Source organism: Leuciscus leuciscus (assembly GCF_965113295.1).
Source record: "Leuciscus leuciscus genome assembly, chromosome: 4".
In the NCBI taxonomy this organism is placed as follows: domain Eukaryota; kingdom Metazoa; phylum Chordata; class Actinopteri; order Cypriniformes; family Leuciscidae; genus Leuciscus; species Leuciscus leuciscus.
This window is the reverse complement of record NC_138728.1, coordinates 50,950,955-50,970,735: the sequence shown is the minus strand read 5'-3', so window position 1 is coordinate 50,970,735 and position 19,781 is coordinate 50,950,955. Positions and strand designations below refer to the sequence as shown.

Genomic DNA, 19,781 nt, shown 5'->3' with positions numbered 1-19,781 from the left:
GTTTGCCAGTATAATAAACCTTTTTTTATGTCCACTGACTCAAAAAACAACAACCAAAAAAGCATGCAATACATAGTAGTAGGTAAGTGTGGTGGAAAACTGAATATAATTTTTTTCTCAATGAAAGTTTCTGTCGCTTAGTTTTCTGACATACCTCAGTTCCTCTTATTCTTCAACGTCAGCATTGCCAATGTTTGAAGCGGATGTCATAGAGATGTCAGTTACAGGACGGCTTTAAAACGAGTGGTTCATTTATAAATCCGCATGTTCATGCAGAGCTGCCTCAGTTTAGTGCTTTGAAAATCTAGTACTTTTAAACACATTTAAAGGTGAATCTAGTTTTAAGGGAAAGGGAATCCAACGTGCACTAAAAATAATTTGGATAATAATGTATTCAGGATATATATAATATTGATTCATCCTTTTCTTAACAACAGTTAAAATGTGAAGTTTATCATTTTATAAAACTTTTTGTTTTGAGGATGTTACCATAGACATTTTTTTAGACAATAAAAAATATGAAACCGATAGACTTTTTTTTTTTTAAACACGTTGCTGCCTAAACATGTAGTTCTAATAAAAGAATTATCTGAAATAATTCGAACGGCTGATTCTATTTCTATAAAATGTTAGTTGCTGCTATTATAGTTGGTAGAATGTCTAAAGTGGACTATTTAAATAAAGTGTTACTGTTTATTTTAGTCTAAACACATTTTTAACAGTCACTTGTCATCACTTGGTGGTGTAGGATGTAATTGATACAATCGTTATCTGAAGGATCATGTTATTTTCAAAATGTGATTTACTCTATTTTGATCACTTCAATTTTTATATCCAAACTATAAACATTTATCCCAGTACATCTGTGACAATATGAATATTTGTTACCCAAATAACAATATTGTTGAAGAGACCATTTGTGAAGCTGTAAGAACTTACACAGCCCCGCCCCCTTTTTTCCTAAGAAGGTTGACCACAAAAATATGATACTGTGTGGTTGAAAAGACTGTGTTTCATAGGCAAGGCAAGTTTATTTATATAGCACATTTCATACACAATGGCAATTCAAAGTGCTTTACATAGAAAAAATTTAAATAATAAAAATAAATAAAAATTAAAACAGTTTAGAGAAATAAAATAAAATACAGTACAGTACAAACAGTCAGACGAACGGCGGCACAGTGCTCATTCAGTAAATGCATAGCTAAACAGAAGTGTTTTGAGTCTGGATTTGAATGTGACCACTGTAGGAGTGTCATATGGAGAGACTATGGTCTATTTTATTATGTGTGTTTTTGTGTGTATTTGGCACCGGCGTTTTCCTTTTTTCCTTTTTGGTGTTCTTTTGTGATTTGTTTATTGATGCACGTTTTATTTTTGTGACTGACCATGATTTAGAATGTGGGGTAACGCCCCGTATTTTCCGGGGAGTCCGGATCGCAGCTGATTAGCAGATGGACAGCTGTTGGTAATTGCCATGTCAAATCACAGACGGTTCAAAAAGGCGAAGGAACTGAAAACAGTGTGTCTGTGATCCCGTGAACTCTGTTGTGCAGCTCTGTTCTCCACACGTTTTAGTACTGGACGGTAGTCACGATTGTTTTTATTTCACTGCTTCGACTGTTGCATGGATTATTGTCTGCTCGTGTTCAAACTGAATTTCTGTTGAGTGACGGTCCTGCTGATAACCCGGTGGCTGCTGGTATCTTCGTCTTTCCTCTGCTGCGCTGGGATTTGTTGCCGTTCGCTGCTGCACTGGGATTGCTGCCGTTCTCATCTGCGCTGGACTGCTGCCACCTCTGCTGCACTGGGATTGCTGCCGTTCTCTGCTGCACTGGGATTGCTGCCGTTCTCTGCTGCACTGGGATTGCTGCCGTTCTCTGCTGCACTGGGATTGCTGCCGTTCTCTGCTGCACTGGGATTGCTGCCGTTCTCCGCTGCACTGGGATTGCTGCCGTTCTCCGCTGCGCTGGGATTGCTGCCGTTCTCCGCTGCGCTGGGATTGCTGCCGTTCTCCGCTGCGCTGGGATTGCTGCCGTTCTCATCTGCGCTGGACTGCTGCCGTTCTCCGCTGCGCTGGGATTGCTGCCGTTCTCTAGCCGCGTTTCCATTACCCTTCAAATTGCGCAAATTGAAATTGCGCTTAATGGAAACACGTCAATTTCGCAAAAACTCCCATTTATCGCAAAAAAGTTTTTACGCTCTCATGAGGTGGTTTTTCAGGCAATTCGAAAAATGAATATTTCGCAAAACTGCAATGGAAACAGTTTTTGCGCATTTACAGTCACCTGACTTAGAAGACGCAGTGTGTTTGAAGTCCATGTATAGCTACGCAAATAATAATAATTTTATATTATTTTATTATAACATTTAATAGGCTATATTTAGAAGAGGCTTTTATGCAAAAAAGGAACAAAGCTGAGCGTGGAGCGCGCACTGCATGACACGGAGGCGCGGCCGCAAACACTTGCATTTTCCTATCAACAGTGGAAACAACTTATACTCTATCATTTCTGGTCAGACAGAAAATAATAATACATTATTCTCAACCACTTTTATTTGTGTAAACTCACAATAACAAGAAAATGCTGTGCTTTTGTAAAATAAAAGAAACAATCAGACGCACATGATCTCCGTAAACTGGGGCGCGAGAACTGAAACAAAATATAGCCTGTGTAGGCTAAAGCTTGAAATGTCCACTTTAAAACGAACAAATTCGAATCGAAAGCTAATACCTTCTGATTATGTAGGCTAATCCGTATGAAAGTTGCATTTCTCTCTAAAAGCGCATCTGATAACAGCGGAGATGGAGATGTGATTTTAGCCGACACTTAGAAAACAATAGTTTATTAATTATATTAATGGCTCTTCTCATTCAGCACTGCGGGAAATACATCAATTCCAGTTTCTAATTTGGCCTTAGAAAACCAGTAAAATCGACATGTTTTCCATATTAATTTGTGAATATTTTAAATGTTTAATAAAGGGGCAAAAAGTCATAAATAAAGCACAGCAGTTGTGTGTAGCCAGTTCAAATTAAAATGTTGGTGTTCAACTTGTTTTAAGAAGACAACAACCGTTCATTTTTCGTTTTTCAATTAGGGGTTAAAAAAGGAAAAACAAATAGACACAAAAGTTGCCTACATGGATCATTTGGACAGAACACGAGACAGAATTATTTATTAAATTCATAAAAGAAACAATAATTAGCCTATAGGAATACTGGATTCTAAATCTCAAAGAAATGCCACAATCGGAGCAGAAATGAGGGCGAAACACCCAGAAACTCCATATGTGTCGTTCGGGGGTCTTTCCCTGCCATTAATGCTTGGATAACACGCCACGTCTCCTTCCATTAATAATAATAATAATGTCTAATGCGGTGGCTGTGATATTATAACCAACGTCCGTTGCCATGATTTTTGGAATGACTTATCGCGAGAGAAAAAAAGACGTTTTAGTCGCATAACATCGGTTAATGGAAACGCCGTCATTTCGCAATAGTTTTTTATCGATATTTAGATAATAGCGCAAAACATTTGCGCAAATCTGTAATGGAAACGCGGCTTCTGCTGCGCTGGACTACTGCCGCCTCTGCTGCGCTACAGATCGCTGTTGTTCTCCGCTGTGCTGCGCGGAGCTCGGCTTCGTCTGTCTTGGGCTGGTGGAGTTGTGGAGCACTGTCTAACAATACTGGGAATTTGATTCGTCTGTTCCCAGTTTATTGGTGAGTGACGCCCTGTGTTAAGTTGTGTGCCTTGCCTCGTCCGAAGTTAAGATCTGTCTCACCTAAATTGAGGAGTTCCAGTCTGTCTACTGTACTCTCATAACTATCTATTCACGAATTGCAGTGATCTAATTGAGTATTGCACGATTGATAGCTTTCCTAGTGTGGTGTTGTGTTTATGCTGTTTATCTACTGTGGAGATTCTGTTTGTGTGAGTGTTGTGTTGATGCGCACGAGTGATTGACAGGTGGCCTGCTGTGTAGACGCCGCCGCTTGGTGCGAGACGGACTTGCGTTAGAGGAAACGCTTATGGACTGTGGGTGCCTAACTACGGACTTCCAGTGGATTTGTGAATGTGTTCTTTTCCGATATCCAGCTTTTAAATTTGAGTGAGAGAGTGCGTGAGTGCACGGCGCGCCCTTTTCCTTTTACCCTTGTGATCAGAGATTGTAATAAATATATATTTTTTTATATTGAAACTGTTGTTTGGGTAATTCTGTTGTGTTGCTCCCACCAAACTAAAAGAACTTGCAAGTAAAAGATAAGGTTACTTTAATAGAGTCCCAGCTCTTTAATTGGGTGGCGTAGTCGGGCTACATTGCTTGTATTACAGGAGCACATCTGATCTCTTCTGGAAGCTGGTTCCAGCTGTGGCTGGCATAATAGATAAAAGCAGACTCGCCATGCTTAGAGTGAACCCTTGGTATTTCTAGCAGATATGATCCTAATGATCTGAGTGATCTGTTGGGTTTATATTCAGTGAGCATATCGGCAAGAGACAAGTATTTCTTCTCTATCATGACTGAAAGGCAGAGACCGATTTCAACAGGCACAACACCTTCTAAAAGGTCATGCAAAATGTCAGGTGGGTAGCCAGTTACTGCATGACAATGCTGCAAAGCATCAGTTAGTGGACAACTTCATTTCACCCCATATACCTTACTAAAAGAGGGATCTTGCTTTACCTCCTTAATGTGCCTGTTGTGCATATCCTTAGTCCGAGGTTCAAAGTTTCTGGTGCCAACTTCAGTGTGCTGAGCCTCATTTCTCGAAGCCATGCAAAATCGGCAGAACCTCTCCACAGTAAAATTCTCAAAAAAACCTGCAAGAGAATGAGCACCAAGATTGTCAGCTGAAACATACAAGACAGTGCCTTTCACAGTAGCACCTAACTGATCAACGTACACCCAGTTTGCTCCAGATGGACGAGGTCTTGCAGAAGTGGCCGCATGGTAGCCATACTCCTTTACTGTGCTAGTATTACAGAGAAGTGCAAGTTTGATGGAGTGAAGAGTTGACCTTTACTTCACATCTATGTTTGCTAACACCCAGTACACTGCACACATTTTGTGTTTGCCTCTTGATGTACCTAAAGGATTGGCCACCTCAAAATCATCAATATAGAGTCCTAGAGCAATTTTAAAGTCATCGTCGTTGAGAAGACTATTCTCTTTAAAATATTCGCCATCACGGTAAGAACTGTACCTATCTGATACGCATTCTTGTACTGAAAGTGCTTTATCCAAAATGCCTGGCTTGTTGAGCATTGTTTGTAACACAGGCTGTATCGGTACATACACATATGGTTTCTCTCCCCCAGGAAGCATGTACTCCACGGGCATAACCACTGGAAATTCATTTAAAACAAATGAGTTCCTAATTTTGACTTGACAAACATCCGTCACAACATGTGTCACAAAACTTTGAAAATACATTGCTCTCTGAAACTGCGTGTACCACTTCTGTAACAATGGAATCATCAACATCTGGATAATATTTCTTCAGGACAGTTGAAACTGACTTATACACTAATGAGAAAGACAGTTTATGAATTTCAGTTAATTCTTGTATGATATCCTGAAACGAACTTGCTGGGATATGAAGAATGCTTTGCATCTTCAAAAAAAATGCCAGCTAAATTGTGCTCTGATTGATGCACAAAATCTGAGGATTCGTTATTTAACAGATTTTCATTGTCCTCAATTTCAATTTCATCCAAAGAAACAGGTTCAAGTTCATCATTCTCCTCACTATCACCAGAAATTATTTCTGGCTTTAGCATCCTCCAGTCATCTTCACTGTGTGTCCTACATCTATGCAAATTGAATGTTGTATAAAAACTAGTCTGAAACATGCAACCTCTGTAGGGACACTGGATGTTCTCATTTGCTCTTAAATGTCTACTACGCAAGTGTCTTAGGAAATCTGCTTCTGTGCAGGGTTCAGAAAACTCACAGTGCTGACATTTAAATACAAGTGGTGTTACTTCACTCACATGTTCACTGTGTTCTTTAGCATGAATTTTAGAAAGATGCACTTGCAAGTTACTGATGGACTGAAATGTGCAAAGACAGTCCTGGTGTGGGCATGGAAAAGGAACAATCTTTGTATGGCCTCCATGGTTTAGACAATAGTGTTTAAGAATTTCCCCTCTTTTCTCAGAACTAAAAATGCAGTATTTACAATTCCATATTTTCTTCTGTCAGGTCACCTACAGTATGACATAAAAATACAAAATAAAGGTTAGTACGCTAGATATTTAAATGACAAACTGTAAAGGTTAAAAATTATAATGCAATTTTTAGTCATCAAATGATAATCATTTTTTTCGTCCACATTTCTCTATTAAAGGGATTGTTCACCCAAAAATGAAAATGTGCTGCTAATTTACTCACCCTCAGGCCATCCAAGATGTAGGGGACATTTTGCGCTCCAGACTGTAGTAAACGCGTTCAGTTCTGTTTGCAGAGGCTGTGGATTAAAGGTAATATATAAATAATGTTTAGTTTCTTGCATAGACCTATCATATCATTTCATTTCATAAGGCACCAATGTATTGTCAGGAGCCACGAATATTAATTTTGTGTTGCTTTTATATGTTTTTTTTTGTAATTAACCTAATAAGGCCTAATACAATCAATTAACACAATAAGGTAATCAGGTCGACAGGATAGGGGAAACCAACATAATGAGCAACACATCAGGTGAAAATAACAAAGAAACAAAGAAAAAATAAAGAAAAATATCTCCAAAGAAATCTCCCTCAACGTAGGTTATCTGGAGAGGAAAATAAGATAAATATCATGTATTGAACATAAACAAAGAAATAAGTACAAGGCAAAACCAACATACGGCATAGAAAAAAAGATCATAAAAAACAAACTCTATGTCCTCGTTTAGACCTGGATATCGAAGTGCATCCAGCTGATGGATCCAAAATGACTCGCGCTGGTTGAGTCTACGGATCCTATCACCACCTCTATCCAAAGGTTTCACATGCTCCAAGACCTCTATTTTTAGTATAATTTAAAATAATGTTTTTCTATTTTAATATAATTTAAAATATAATTTAATTTCAGCATAATTACTCCAGTATTTAGCATCACGATCCTTCAAAAATCATTCTAATATGAATTTATTATCTATGATGGAAACACTTGTGCTGCTTAATATTATTAATTTTTTTTAGAACCTGTGATACTTTTTTCAGGATTTTTTCAGAAAAAGAAAAGAAAAAAAGAACAGTATTTATTTAATATAGAAATCTTTTTTAACAATATAAAATACCGTTCAAAAGTCTGGGGTCAGTAATTTCTCTTTAAAAAAAAGAAGAAATTAATCATTTTATTCAGCAAGGATGTATTAATTGATAAAAAGTAATAGTTAAGACTTGTGTTGTTAGAAAAGATTTCTATTTTGAATAAAAGCTGTTCTTTTTCCCATTTTTTTTCATCAATGAATTCTGAAAAAAGTATCACAGGTTTAAAAAAAATATTAAACAGCACAACTGTTTCCAACATTGATAATAAATCAGCATATTAGAATGATTTCTGAAGGATCGACACTGATGCTGAAAATTCAGCTTTAAATCACAGAAATAATTTATTTTAAAAGTATATTAAAATAGAAAACCATTCATTTAAATTGTAATATTTCACAATATTACTGTTTTTTCCTGTATTCTTGATCAAATAAATGCAGCCTTGATGAGCAGAAGAGACTGCTTTTAAAAAAATATTAAAAAAATGAATGTGTCCAAACTTGGCCAGTAGTGTATATCTTGGATGGCCTGAGGGTGAGTAAATTAAGAGCAAATTAAAATTGTTTTAATACTAGAGTTTTAATAACTCTTAATAGTTAAAAAATATATATTTTAACAACACTCTTGAAAAATTCACAAAAAGTTTACTTTCAGTGGTAACACAGCTTGTCACTGGGGTATTACTCTCAAATGAACACTTTTATACTTTTTATTTTATTAAATTTTTTACTTATTTAAAATGACAATCTGTTACCTGACAATGAAAATTATAAATAAAGTCTACAAATCACTCATTGGGACATGGAAAATAGACACAGCTCTGCAAAAAAAAAATCCACAGATGCATTTGAATACATTTTATAAAAACTTCAGTAAAAATAATAATTAATATTATGCACCAGGGACACATTACATCAACATAACTATTAATTAATAATATATCTCTGTAAATGTGTTGCAGGTGGGAAAAGGTCTGCGGTTTTCAATGAACATGACCGGCAAAAGAAATTCTTGAAACGATTAAAGTATTCATGCGGCAGCCCAATTAAAAAAAAAAAAAGTCATTTCACAAATTACACACAGAGACATTTCAGTGTGCCTGGAAATAGATTATACTCGAAGTTTGAGCCACAATATCATACTTGGGCCTATTGTAAATTAACAGCGCTAGTCTGTAAAACATTGGCGTAAAACATTGGCTAGGTTTGGAAGTTGGGTGACTGCTCCTATGTTCTCACAGAAACTTGATTTTAACTTAAATGCATTTATACCTTGTCCATCCACATGAAAAAAAAAACATTTAACAGACAATAAAACAAAATTTACAGGCACGTTATAGATGAACTTACCAGCGTACTCCTGTGGCCTATATCATTACGACTCCCCCAAAGCGATTTGCAAAGATTAATATAAAGATTAATATAAAGGTTAATAAAACGTTACTCACTTCAGTTATTCTGGAGGTGCAGCAGGAACACGAATAGTTGGTACTGATCCTTTTTTCAGGAGCAGCTTCTTAGCAAATAACCAGCTTTTTACTGACCTCGTTTGTAAAGCAGTCTGGTGAAATGATTCGCGCAAACATGAAAGCATTGACGTTGATCGTGGGGAATATTCCCTTCGAAAACAAACTCAGCCACTGCGTCTTCAGCGGTACGGATTTAGGAACATCAACATGACTGCTGTGTTTCTTATTACACCCAAGAACAGAACAGAACACCACAATCGCTTAGACCAGTGGTTCCCAAACCTGTCCTGAAGGCACCCCAACACTGCACATTTTCTTTGTCTCCCTAATCAAACACACCTGATTCAACTCATCAGCTCATTATCACATGGGTTAATGAGCTGATGAGTTGAATCAGGTGTGTTTGATTAGGGAGACAAAGAAAATGTGCAGTGTTGGGGGTACTCCAGGACAGGTTTGGGAACCACTGGCTTAGACGCCATTCTACTCAGTGCTCCAGCTATTAACACTGAACACGCCGGTCGGCGCGGGCTATGATTGACAGCTCGCTCACGAGCAAGGGCAGGTCTGTGTTGAAACGCTCCTGTCAATCAACCATCGTGGGAGGGGCGTCGATTTTGTGACGTCACAAAATCGAACAGCTTGACTTGAGATGGGAGGAAACATATAAGAAGTTTTTTTTTTTTAAACCACTGGATGGATTTTTATCATTTTATGATGGTTGTGTACAGGCACTGCCAACACACATTTCAGTACAATCAGCTTGTAAAAGTGCATGTACCATTATATGACCCCTTTAAGTAATGTCAAGTTATGATAACTTGATTTCTTTATTAATGACAACATTAGGGTTTACAGTGTGTGTGAATGAATGAACAGCTTTTCCCAAATTATATTGCTATACTGAGATGAGTAAAAATCTACTGAAATATGTTGAAATAAAATGTCTTTGTATAAGCAACGTATTAAACTGCAAATTAACATTTATATTCCCTAATATTGCCTATCATAAAAACGATTTGTTACAGACGAAATATGAAAGACATTTCGTTGACTAGTTTTCGATAGATTATAAAGTTTTTACTGTAAAATAGACTACTGCCACATCAAATAAGCTTTTGTTCGCCAATTTCTGCTCATATGTTACATATATAGTATGTTTTGTAAAAAAAAAGTCATCAACTAAGATGTTATTTTAGTGTTTGTTCCAATGTAGGCTATATCAAACTAATGAATCCTTAACTTTGAAATACGTATGATACAATTTATACTTTTTACAACGAAAGATTGCACTTGAAATATTGTTAAAATTGTATTTGTTGTTGTAATTGTAACCTTTTTAATAAAATAGCAAAAAATATATTTACAAGGATAGATGTAAATAAAATCTTAATAGGCCAATATAAGCCTTCTCTTTAAATTACTTTTATTGTATTTTATTAGTGACAGATTTGGGGAGAGGATACATATTCCAAAACTTTCTGAAAATACAGCATGAGAATTAACAGCACAATTACTAGAAATGTTCACCTTGTATATTATGCAATTTGCATGCATATACAATATATATATATATATTTATTTTGTCCTAGCATTCTTTCTTGTGGTATCCTCTCAGTGACACACCTGAATGAAAGGCTCATTATGCGGCTCATTATGCAGGTCATTGTCTTCTCAGGTGTGAACCACTTCATTATTCATGATCATTCACGCCCCCACGCATATTGCCTTTCCAAACAAAAAGTGTCTTACATCATTTTAATCAATGTATTGTTTTATGTGAATGATTAGGCAGGATGATTTTCAGATCATTTTGAAGCAAAAACTCTAGGCGAAAACATCCATTATTCAGAAGTCTTGTGGACACATATTTAGTATGTGTTTTGTGGCCTTATGTCAGAAACTTAAATTTTTAGTTTTTTCAATAACCATGCATAAACATTATTCTCTCAAAAATACAAACATGTACATACATGTTGCTCACATATTATGGTAGCCCTGTTTGTGCTAAATAGAGTGTAATTACACCTTTACCATTAATATGTTTATAAGCAACTGAAAAAAGCACAAATGTCAGGGCATGTCAGAACATCTCAAGTGTATCGGTCACCAGCTGGAGTGCCCTTGAGAGCCACCAGAGAGCACTCCACATAAGACTATCATATTCACTCACAGACTACATTTCCCATCCTGCATCTACCTGGACTGATTACTTCATACACCTGCACTGCATTATTCACCTGCACTGTTCCTGATTATAGTCACACCTGATCCTCATTCTATGGACTATTTATGTCTCACACATTCTCACCCTCACTGCGAAGTCTTGTTTTACTGTTGTGAACTCTACTGAGTGTTTATTCCTGTGACTGCCTGTTTGTATTTTTGACCTTGCCCGTTTCTGGATTTCTCCCTGTCTGCTGCCTGCCTACGTTACCTCTGCTTGGATCTCTGACTTTGATTGTTTGCTGCCTGCCCTGATCTTCTGCCTGGTTTTGTACTACGATTAAGCCTTGTCTTCACTGCTGTATCTGCTGGTTCTGACCTTTGCCTGTTTGACTACTCTTATTAATAAATCACGCTGCGAATGGATCCCCCAGACTCTGATGCTTCATAACATCAAGGACCCCAAAAACACCTTAGACCCCTGAGGGTTAAACAGCTGGATGCTGGATTGAACTGCAGCTGGAACTGGTCGTGGCTAAAACTGGAAGGCAAGGTCTCAATAAAAGGGCAAGAGGTGTCCTTTCATCTAGGAGATGTATTCAACAAAATCAACAGGCAGGGATTCGCCAGATGCATTCTCTGCCACAAATATATAAATTATGTTAACAAAGGCAGCCATGCTCTGAAGGCTCACTGCCAGACGGAAGTTCACAAGAAGAAGGTGCAGATCATAGCTTCCACTCATAGTGTTGCCAGCACCTTCCTTCCAGCATCAGCTAGCCAGAGTCCAACAAGCCAGAGTCAAGCAAGCCAGGGGCCAGAAACAATCAGGGAATCAATGCCAGGGAAAGATCCCTGTACCAGATATAAGCCGCATAGCAAATGCAGAGGTAAGTGAGCTCAGTTGTTCTCAGCACCATCAAAATAAAAAAAGTCTCAACAACAAGCTTGGCTTTCGTCACTTCAGAGTTATGCCTCTTTGGCTCCTGCACGTTCTTTCCGGCCGCCGCCATGGTCAGAGGTGAGATTAAACCAACGGATGGCGTGAGAATCTGTGCCAGTATCTGCTGCACCGGTAGAGGACTGGTTACATTTACATTTATTCATTTAGCTGACGCTTTTATCCAAAGCGACTTACAATTGCTATATATGTCAGAGGTCGCACGCCTCTGGAGCAACTAGGGGTTAAGTGTCTTGCTCAGGGACACATTGGTGTCTCACAGTGGATTCGAACCCGGGTCTCTCACACCAAAGGCATGTGTCTTATCCATTGCGCCACCACCACCCACGGTTACTCCTTACAGCTGTTAAAAAAAATAAAAAGTAATTGCAATAAACATCTCAAACTTCCCCAGACTAATAAGCTCCTGATTGATAGTTCTTCAGTAATGTAGATCAGTTAAGAGATAAACAGGTATTTCAACGATTTAAATATTAATTTAAAGGGAAACATACACCGGCAAAACAAAATCAATACCCATGGCTCCTGACGATACATTGAGGTTTTATTGTTTTGCCGGTATATGTTTTTGTGACTCTCAAAGTGACGGTAGCATTGACTTCCATAATAAGAATCACAGAGGACCACGGTTTCAACTAAACGTCTTCTTTAGCCCTATTCGCACGGGATTAGTATTACCTAGGGACCTCCGGTAATTTGATACCAGTCCCGTGCGAATCCCCATGTCTGTGATTTGGGCTGTTTTTATGTGAGCCTATCGTTTCCTAAAGAACGTAATAACCATTATGGGCCGTTTAACAGTCCATTTTACGTCTGTATTAAAACTATATTAACAATAAAATCTCTCAATATGCTCTACTCCAATCCGATTATAGTTTTTCTCCAATAAAAACTATGAAAGTGCTGCAAAAGAGAAAACGTACTCGGTTACTAACGTAACCTCGGTTCTCTCTAGAAGAGGGAACGAGTACTGCGTAAGATATCTTACGCTAGGGGAAAATCCTTTTCCGCGAGATATTGAAGCCAAAAATTATCCTTAATTTTGTAATAATGCAAAACGCGTTGCAGCAGCAATGCAGACATAGGCGAGACAGCTCGCGCGCCTATTGGCTGCTCTGCGGCAACTGCAGCAGCCTATCGAGCGAGGCCTGGCGTGACGCCAGACCCAATCAGGGCACTTCGCGCCCGCTGCGTCACGTCCCGCCGAAATGGGCGTGGTCTAGGCCTATAAATATCGCTCGCAGGCAGCTATTATCTGGTTTTTCATCATCGAAGCAACCAGAGCGTGTGCATGCACGGCAAGATACGCAGTACTCGTTCCCTCTTCTAGAGAGAACCGAGGTTACGTTAGTAACCGAGTACGTTCTCTTACGAGAGGTCTCTCGTACTGCGTAAGATATCTTACGCTAGGGGACCCAATGTAAAACGCCGTGCATGCTGAGATCTGACACCAAAGACCCAAGGGCGAAAGCCCGGGGTACATATAGTGCACAATCACTCAGTGAACTCACAGAGAGTCCGGGAAGAAGGAGGGGTGCAGCCTCACTTTTCCACATAAAGTAGCGTCGAAGGGACGCGAATTTCATCATACAGACAGGGCGGGGTACGGCCTGAACTGATGGGAAAAAATGTGGGTCTTACACAGTTTGCCCAGCTTTAAACTGTCGAACATCGAGCTGTGCTCAGCAAACGCAGCATTCTGAGCTGAACGCATCAGGTCAGATAATACTGGTAGTTTAGACCGACAGCAGCCTGGCCTGCAGGGCGGGAACCTCTAGGTTATAAAACCTTATAAATGTAGACGGGGAGGCCCAGCCTGCCGCCATACAAATATCTTGCAAGGCAATCCCACTTGACCAGGCCCACGAAGAGGCCATGCCTCTCGTGGAATGCGCTCTGACACCCAAAGGGCACTGCATGCCCTTGGAGGCGTATGCCAGCGCTATAGCATCAACTATCCATCTGGATAGGCTCTGTTTCGACGCGGCTAGTCCCTTAGAACGTCCGCTAAACGAAACAAAGAGCTGTTCCGTCTGTCTGAAAACAGACGAGCGAGACACATAAGCTCGTAATGCCCTGACTGGGCAAAGGAGGCTCGCGTCTCTTTCCTCATCAGGGACCGGTAGGGCTGACAGAGAGATAATCTGCGCCCTAAACGGTGTGTTGAGGGATTTTGGAACATAACCGTGCTTAGGTTTGAGTATAACTTTTGAGTCATTGGGCCCAAACTCCATGCACGCCGCGCTCACAGAGAGCGCGTGCAGATCCCCTATGCGCTTCACTGAAGCGAGAGCCAGCAAAAACACTGTTTTTAAAGACAGGTGTTTTAAATCGATTGACTGCAAAGGCTCAAATGGCGCACCTTTCATGGCTTCCAGAACCGTAGAAAGGTCCCATACGGGGACTGAGGGAGGTCTGGGAGGATTCAGTCTCTTAGCTCCTCTAAGGAAGCGGATGACTAAATCGTTCCTTCCTATTGACTGACCAAGCGTTGTTTCTGAGAACGCTGCTATAGCCGCCACATAAACTTTGAGCGTGGAGGGGGCCCTGCCCCCATCCAACAGCTCTTGTAGGAAGGAAAGCACCTCCGTCACATCACAGTTTGTGGGTGACACACCACGGGCTGTGCACCAGCCCGAAAACACTGACCATTTCGAAGAATAGAGTCGTCTTGTAGACGGAGCTCTAGCCTGCGTGATCGTGTTTAATACTCCTTTAGGGAGTCCAACATGTACCCGTTGATGGCCCAGACATGAAGGGACCATAGTTCCGGGTGAGGATGCCAGATCGAGCCGCGGGCCTGTGAGAGGAGATCTCTCCTCACTGGTACTGGCCACGGGGCAGTACTTGCTAACTGCATCACGGCTGGGAACCAAGGTTGGTTTTTCCAGAACGGTGCTACCAGCAGTACTGAGCATCCTTCTTCCCTGATCCGTTCTATCACCTGAGGCAGGAGAGAGACGGGGGGAAAAGCATAGAGCGGGCGGCGGGGCCACACATGGGACAGCGCGCTCCTGCTCTTGGAGAAAAATTCTTGACAGTGAGCGTTTTCTTGAGACGCAAACAGGTCCACTTTCGCTCTGCCGAATTTCTTCCACAGCAGTTGGACTGTCTGTGGGTGTAGGGACCATTCGCCTGCCGGAACATTGTTCCTGGACAGTCTGTCTGGTCCTATATTCATGATCCCTGGCACGTGCGCTGCTCTGAGCGAGCGCAGGTTGCACTGAGCCCATACTAGGAGGCGTTCTGCCAGCCTGTACAGTTTCTCGGATCTGATGCCGCCCTGGCGATTTATGTAGGACACCACAGACATGTTGTCCGAACGGACCAAGACGTGGTGACCTTTTATTTGGGGACAAAAACGCGTCAGCGCGTTGTCTACTGCCAGCATTTCGAGGCAGTTTATGTGCAGGAGCTTCTCCCGTTCTGACCACTGGCCGAAGAACGGTCTGCCCTCGAGCAGCGCTCCCCATCCCGAGGTGGACGCGTCCGTGGACACCACTTTCACCCTCGAGGAAGTCCCCAGGCTTACACCTGATTGGTACCAGTCGTTCGCTTTCCAGGGTTTCAGAGCTGTAACGCATTTCTGATTGACCCTGAGGCGAAGCAAACCGGGTGCCCACGCTTCGCGTGGGACTCGCGCTTTCAGCCAAAACTGCAGCGGGCGCATGCGTAGCAGACCCAGCTGGAGCACTGACGATGCTGAGGCCATGAGACCTAGCATCTTCTGAAATCTTTTGAGCGGGACAGACGCGCCGCAGCGAAAAGAGTTCGCTGTGCGTCGAATGTCTACCGCGCGCTGTTGTGATAGTCGCGCTATCATGGATAGTGAGTCCAGTTCTGTGCCCAGGAAAGATATTTTCTGACTGGGTGACAGGGAGCTCTTCGCCCAATTGACACTCAGACCCAAATCCTCGAGGTGATCGAGTAAAATGGTCGTGTGTTCTATGAGCACTGCGCGAGATTGCGCTAGAATCAGCCAATCGTCCAAATAGTTCAGCACTCGCATGCCTCTCATTCTGAGGGGTGCGAGCGCCGCGTCCATGCACTTCGTAAATGTACGGGGTGCTAGGGACAAACCGAACGGCAGGACTGTGTACTGATATGCCTGGCCCTCGAAGGCGAATCTCAAATATCGCCTGTGACGTGACGCTATCTGTATTTGAAAATACGCGTCTTTCAGATCTATTGACACAAACCAATCTCCTTGGCGAATCTGCACAAGGATTTGCCTGGTCGTGAGCATCCTGAACTGTCGCTTCACAAGCACTTTGTTCAGCTGCCTTAGATCTAGTATGGGTCTGAGACCCCCGTCTTTTTTCGGTACCAGGAAGTATCTGCTGTATAGCCCTCCCTCGCTCTGATCTTGAGAGAGAGGTTCTATGGCCCCTTTGCTCAATAGTTTCGTCACTTCGGCTCGAAGTAGATGTGCTACTTCTGTTTTTACCGTGGTCTCGACGCGCGCCACATAGCGGCGAGGGCGTCGGCGAAACTGCAGCGAATAGCCTCTTTCTATAATGTTCAGCACCCACTTCGAAACCCCGGGTAGCTTTGCCCATGCGTCTGCATGGATAGCTAGGGGTCGAATACGAAGCGCGCTCCGCTCGCTCAGCGATGGAGAAGCTTCGGTGTGCTGTAACACAAGCGTGTCGCTCGTGACATTTGAGGCATGGGGCGCGCTGATGACAGCGGGCAGATTGCCCGCGCTCGACTCCTCTACGGTGGTTAACCGCGAGGGGGAGGGCTGGGCGGTTCCCGTGGGAACTGTCATGTCTATGTGTGGATGTGGGCGCGGGACAGCGGGCACATTTATCACACTGAAAGCATCGTTCGCTTGCGTGAAGCGAGTGCACGTTGGTTTCGTTTTTACAGAAACCGTGAGACATGCATAACGTGGTGTTAGTGGGCACTGGGTAGTGGGCACGTTCACCATGTTTGAAGCGCAACCGATCTGAGTCGGTTTTATGTGCGCGAGCCCTGTGTGACAGGCTGTGCTTATGTGTAGGGATGGGCACTGGGCAGTGGGCATTCTTACTACACACGAAACACCATCGGCCGTGGCCGGGACACCAGAAAATACACTCTTTTGGGGATTTATCTGGGTAGCCGTGAAAACGGCATTTGTGTGCAGGCAAGCGGGTGACAGAACTGACTTGTTGGCTGCAGAAAACACTGGAACAGTCACATTTTCTGGAACTGGACGAGCGAATAGCTTTGGTGTGAGTCCGGCCGCAGCGGGACTGGAACACCGTCGTTTTCCTAGCTGTGCTAGGACGACTTCGGGGCCTCGGGCTTCACCGTGATCCTAGGTCGCGAGCCGCGTCCTGCGGGGCGGCGACCGGATGAGCGGGAGCGCGGTCTCGCGCTTCTGGCCTGGCGGCGTTGTGAAGTGGAGGCAGTGGACGGTGGCTGTGGCTGTGAGCTCTGAGCAGACGGTTTCGCACGGCCTGCTGCAGAGCTGGAGCGCTTCGGGAGGAAGTGCTTCATGGCCTGAGACGCTTTCTGTACCTCTGCGAATCTCTCCGCGAAATCTTTGACGGAGGATCCAAAGAGGCCTGTGGCGGAAAGCGGGGCGTCGAGGAACGCGGTGCGTTCAGACTCGGCCATTTCCGAGAGCGTCAGCCAGAGATGTCTCTCAGACACGGTGAGAGAAGCCATAGTCCGTCCAATGGCTTGCGCTGCGGACTTAGTAGCACGAAGAGCGAGGTCCGTGGCACTCCTTAAGTCCGGCACACAGATCGCGTCAGGTCCTTCCTCATCCAGCTTACGGAGGAGATCGGCCTGGAAGATCTGGAGCGTTGCCATGGTGTGCAACGCTGACGCAGCTTGCCCGGCGGCGGAGAAAGCGCGGTGGAGCAAGCTCGACGTCGTGCGGCAAGCTTTAGAGGGCAGGGCCGGCTTAGCGCGCCGTCCAGCGGAGGGCGGGCATAAGTGGGCCGCTATCGCCTCTTCAACCGGCGGCAGCGAGAGGTATCCTCTGTTCTTGGCATCGTCAACGGCGGAGAATGCCAAAGAAACAGCAGGACGCACTCTAGCAGAATAGGGGGCGCTCCAGGACTTGGCGACTTCTTCGTGTAACTCAGGAAGAAAAGGCGCCGGTCTGGACACAGGCGAAGCGCGCTCCCCAGGCAGGAAAAATCCATCCAGCCGGTTGTGAGCGGGCTGCTCAGGCGAAGACCACTCGAGGCCGAGGCTCGCCGCGGCCTGTGCGAGTACTCGCATGAGTTCCGTCTCAATAGAAGCTCTCTTGCCTGACGAAGTGCGGGCAGGGGGTGCGGGGTCCTCAGAGCCCGCCCAATCCTCACTGCCTGACGCCAGGATAGAGCAGGAATCATCCTCTCCCAGCAGGGCTTCCTCATCCGCGATATCAACGGAAGCGGCGGCAGACGGCGGCCGCTGTCCGTCAGGAAGCGAAACAGAAGAAGCCGGGGAAGCAAGCGGGCGAACCGGCGAGCTTTGGCGGCTGAGGGAGGGTTCCGGGGCCCGCTGGGCACGGCGCTTTTTACGGCGCGACGCCGCGGCGGGCGGGGGAGCAGTCTCGGTGAAGACGGCTAGGCGAGTCCTCAGAGTCGCCATTGCCATCAGCTCGCAGTGAGGGCATCCGCCGTCAGCGAGCGCGAGAGCTGCATGTTCCTCACCCAGGCAGGAAACGCAGATCACGTGGCGGTCCCCGTCGCTGAGTGTGGCTCTGCACGAGCCGCAGGAAGGCATCTTTAAAAAGACGCTAGCTCTTTTAGAAATGTGCGTCGCGGCGGCGACACACACACACAGAAATACAGTGCAAATAAAAGAGAAGGATATAAGCGCCGGAAAGCGCAGCAGGAAGGCAGGAAGGCGGCGCGGCCAGCGACTTCAGTGACTCGTCCCGCTGAAGGTGCTCTCTCTCGACGGCGCGGCTTCTAATCCAGCTCCAGCGATGCGTGTGCTTCGCTTGAAGGATGAAAAATCGGATAATAGCTGCCTGCGAGCGATATTTATAGGCCTAGACCACGCCCATTTCGGCGGGACGTGACGCAGCGGGCGCGAAGTGCCCTGATTGGGTCTGGCGTCACGCCAGGCCTCGCTCGATAGGCTGCTGCAGTTGCCGCAGAGCAGCCAATAGGCGCGCGAGCTGTCTCGCCTATGTCTGCATTGCTGCTGCAACGCGTTTTGCATTATTACAAAATTAAGGATAATTTTTGGCTTCAATATCTCGCGGAAAAGGATTTTCCCCTAGCGTAAGATATCTTACGCAGTACGAGAGACCTCTCGTAAGAGAACAAACTACAGTAAAGACGTGATCCGGAAGCTCAACTCGGACCGTTGTCATGGAAACGTCAAATTAAGTATTTTGGCGCAACATGGAAGCTCTTTTGGAAAGTTTCGACGCTTTTTGTGGTAGTGTAATTTAGTAGTCTGTATCAGAATCAGAATCAGAAAGAGCTTTATTGCCAAGTATGCTTGCGCATACGAGGAATTTGTCTTGGTGACAGTAGCTTCCAGTACACATACAATATAAAGTGACAAGACAAATGACAAGTAACATAGGTATAAAAAAAAAAAATAAAAAAAAAATAAATAAATTATAAATATATATAAAGTTATAAGGTGCTATAATGAAATGTCTGAGGGAAGTATTGCACATGTTTGTTCCACAGTAGGGGAACATTTAAGTGTTCATGAGGTAGATGGCCTGGGGAAAGAAACTTTTCCTGTGTCTGGTTGTTTTTGTGCTCGGTGCTCTGTAGCGTCGACCAGACGGTAACAGTTCAAACAGAAAGTGTGCTGGGTGTGACGGGTCCAGAGTGATTTTGCGAGCCCTTTTACTCACTCTGGATGAGTGCAGTACTTTGAGTGTGGGAAGGGTAGTGCCAGTGATTCGCTCAGCAGTCCGAACTATCCGCTGTAGTCTACGGAGGTCGGTTTTGGTAGCAGAGCC

General features: G+C 43.6%; 1 long non-coding RNA gene across 1 annotated transcript in view; it reads left to right on the top strand.

Annotated features, from left to right (window-relative positions):
- The window catches only part of LOC309497084, a 126,085-nt gene that overhangs the window by 32,633 nt on the left and 73,671 nt on the right, over positions 1 to 19,781 (top strand). The window lies entirely within an intron of this gene.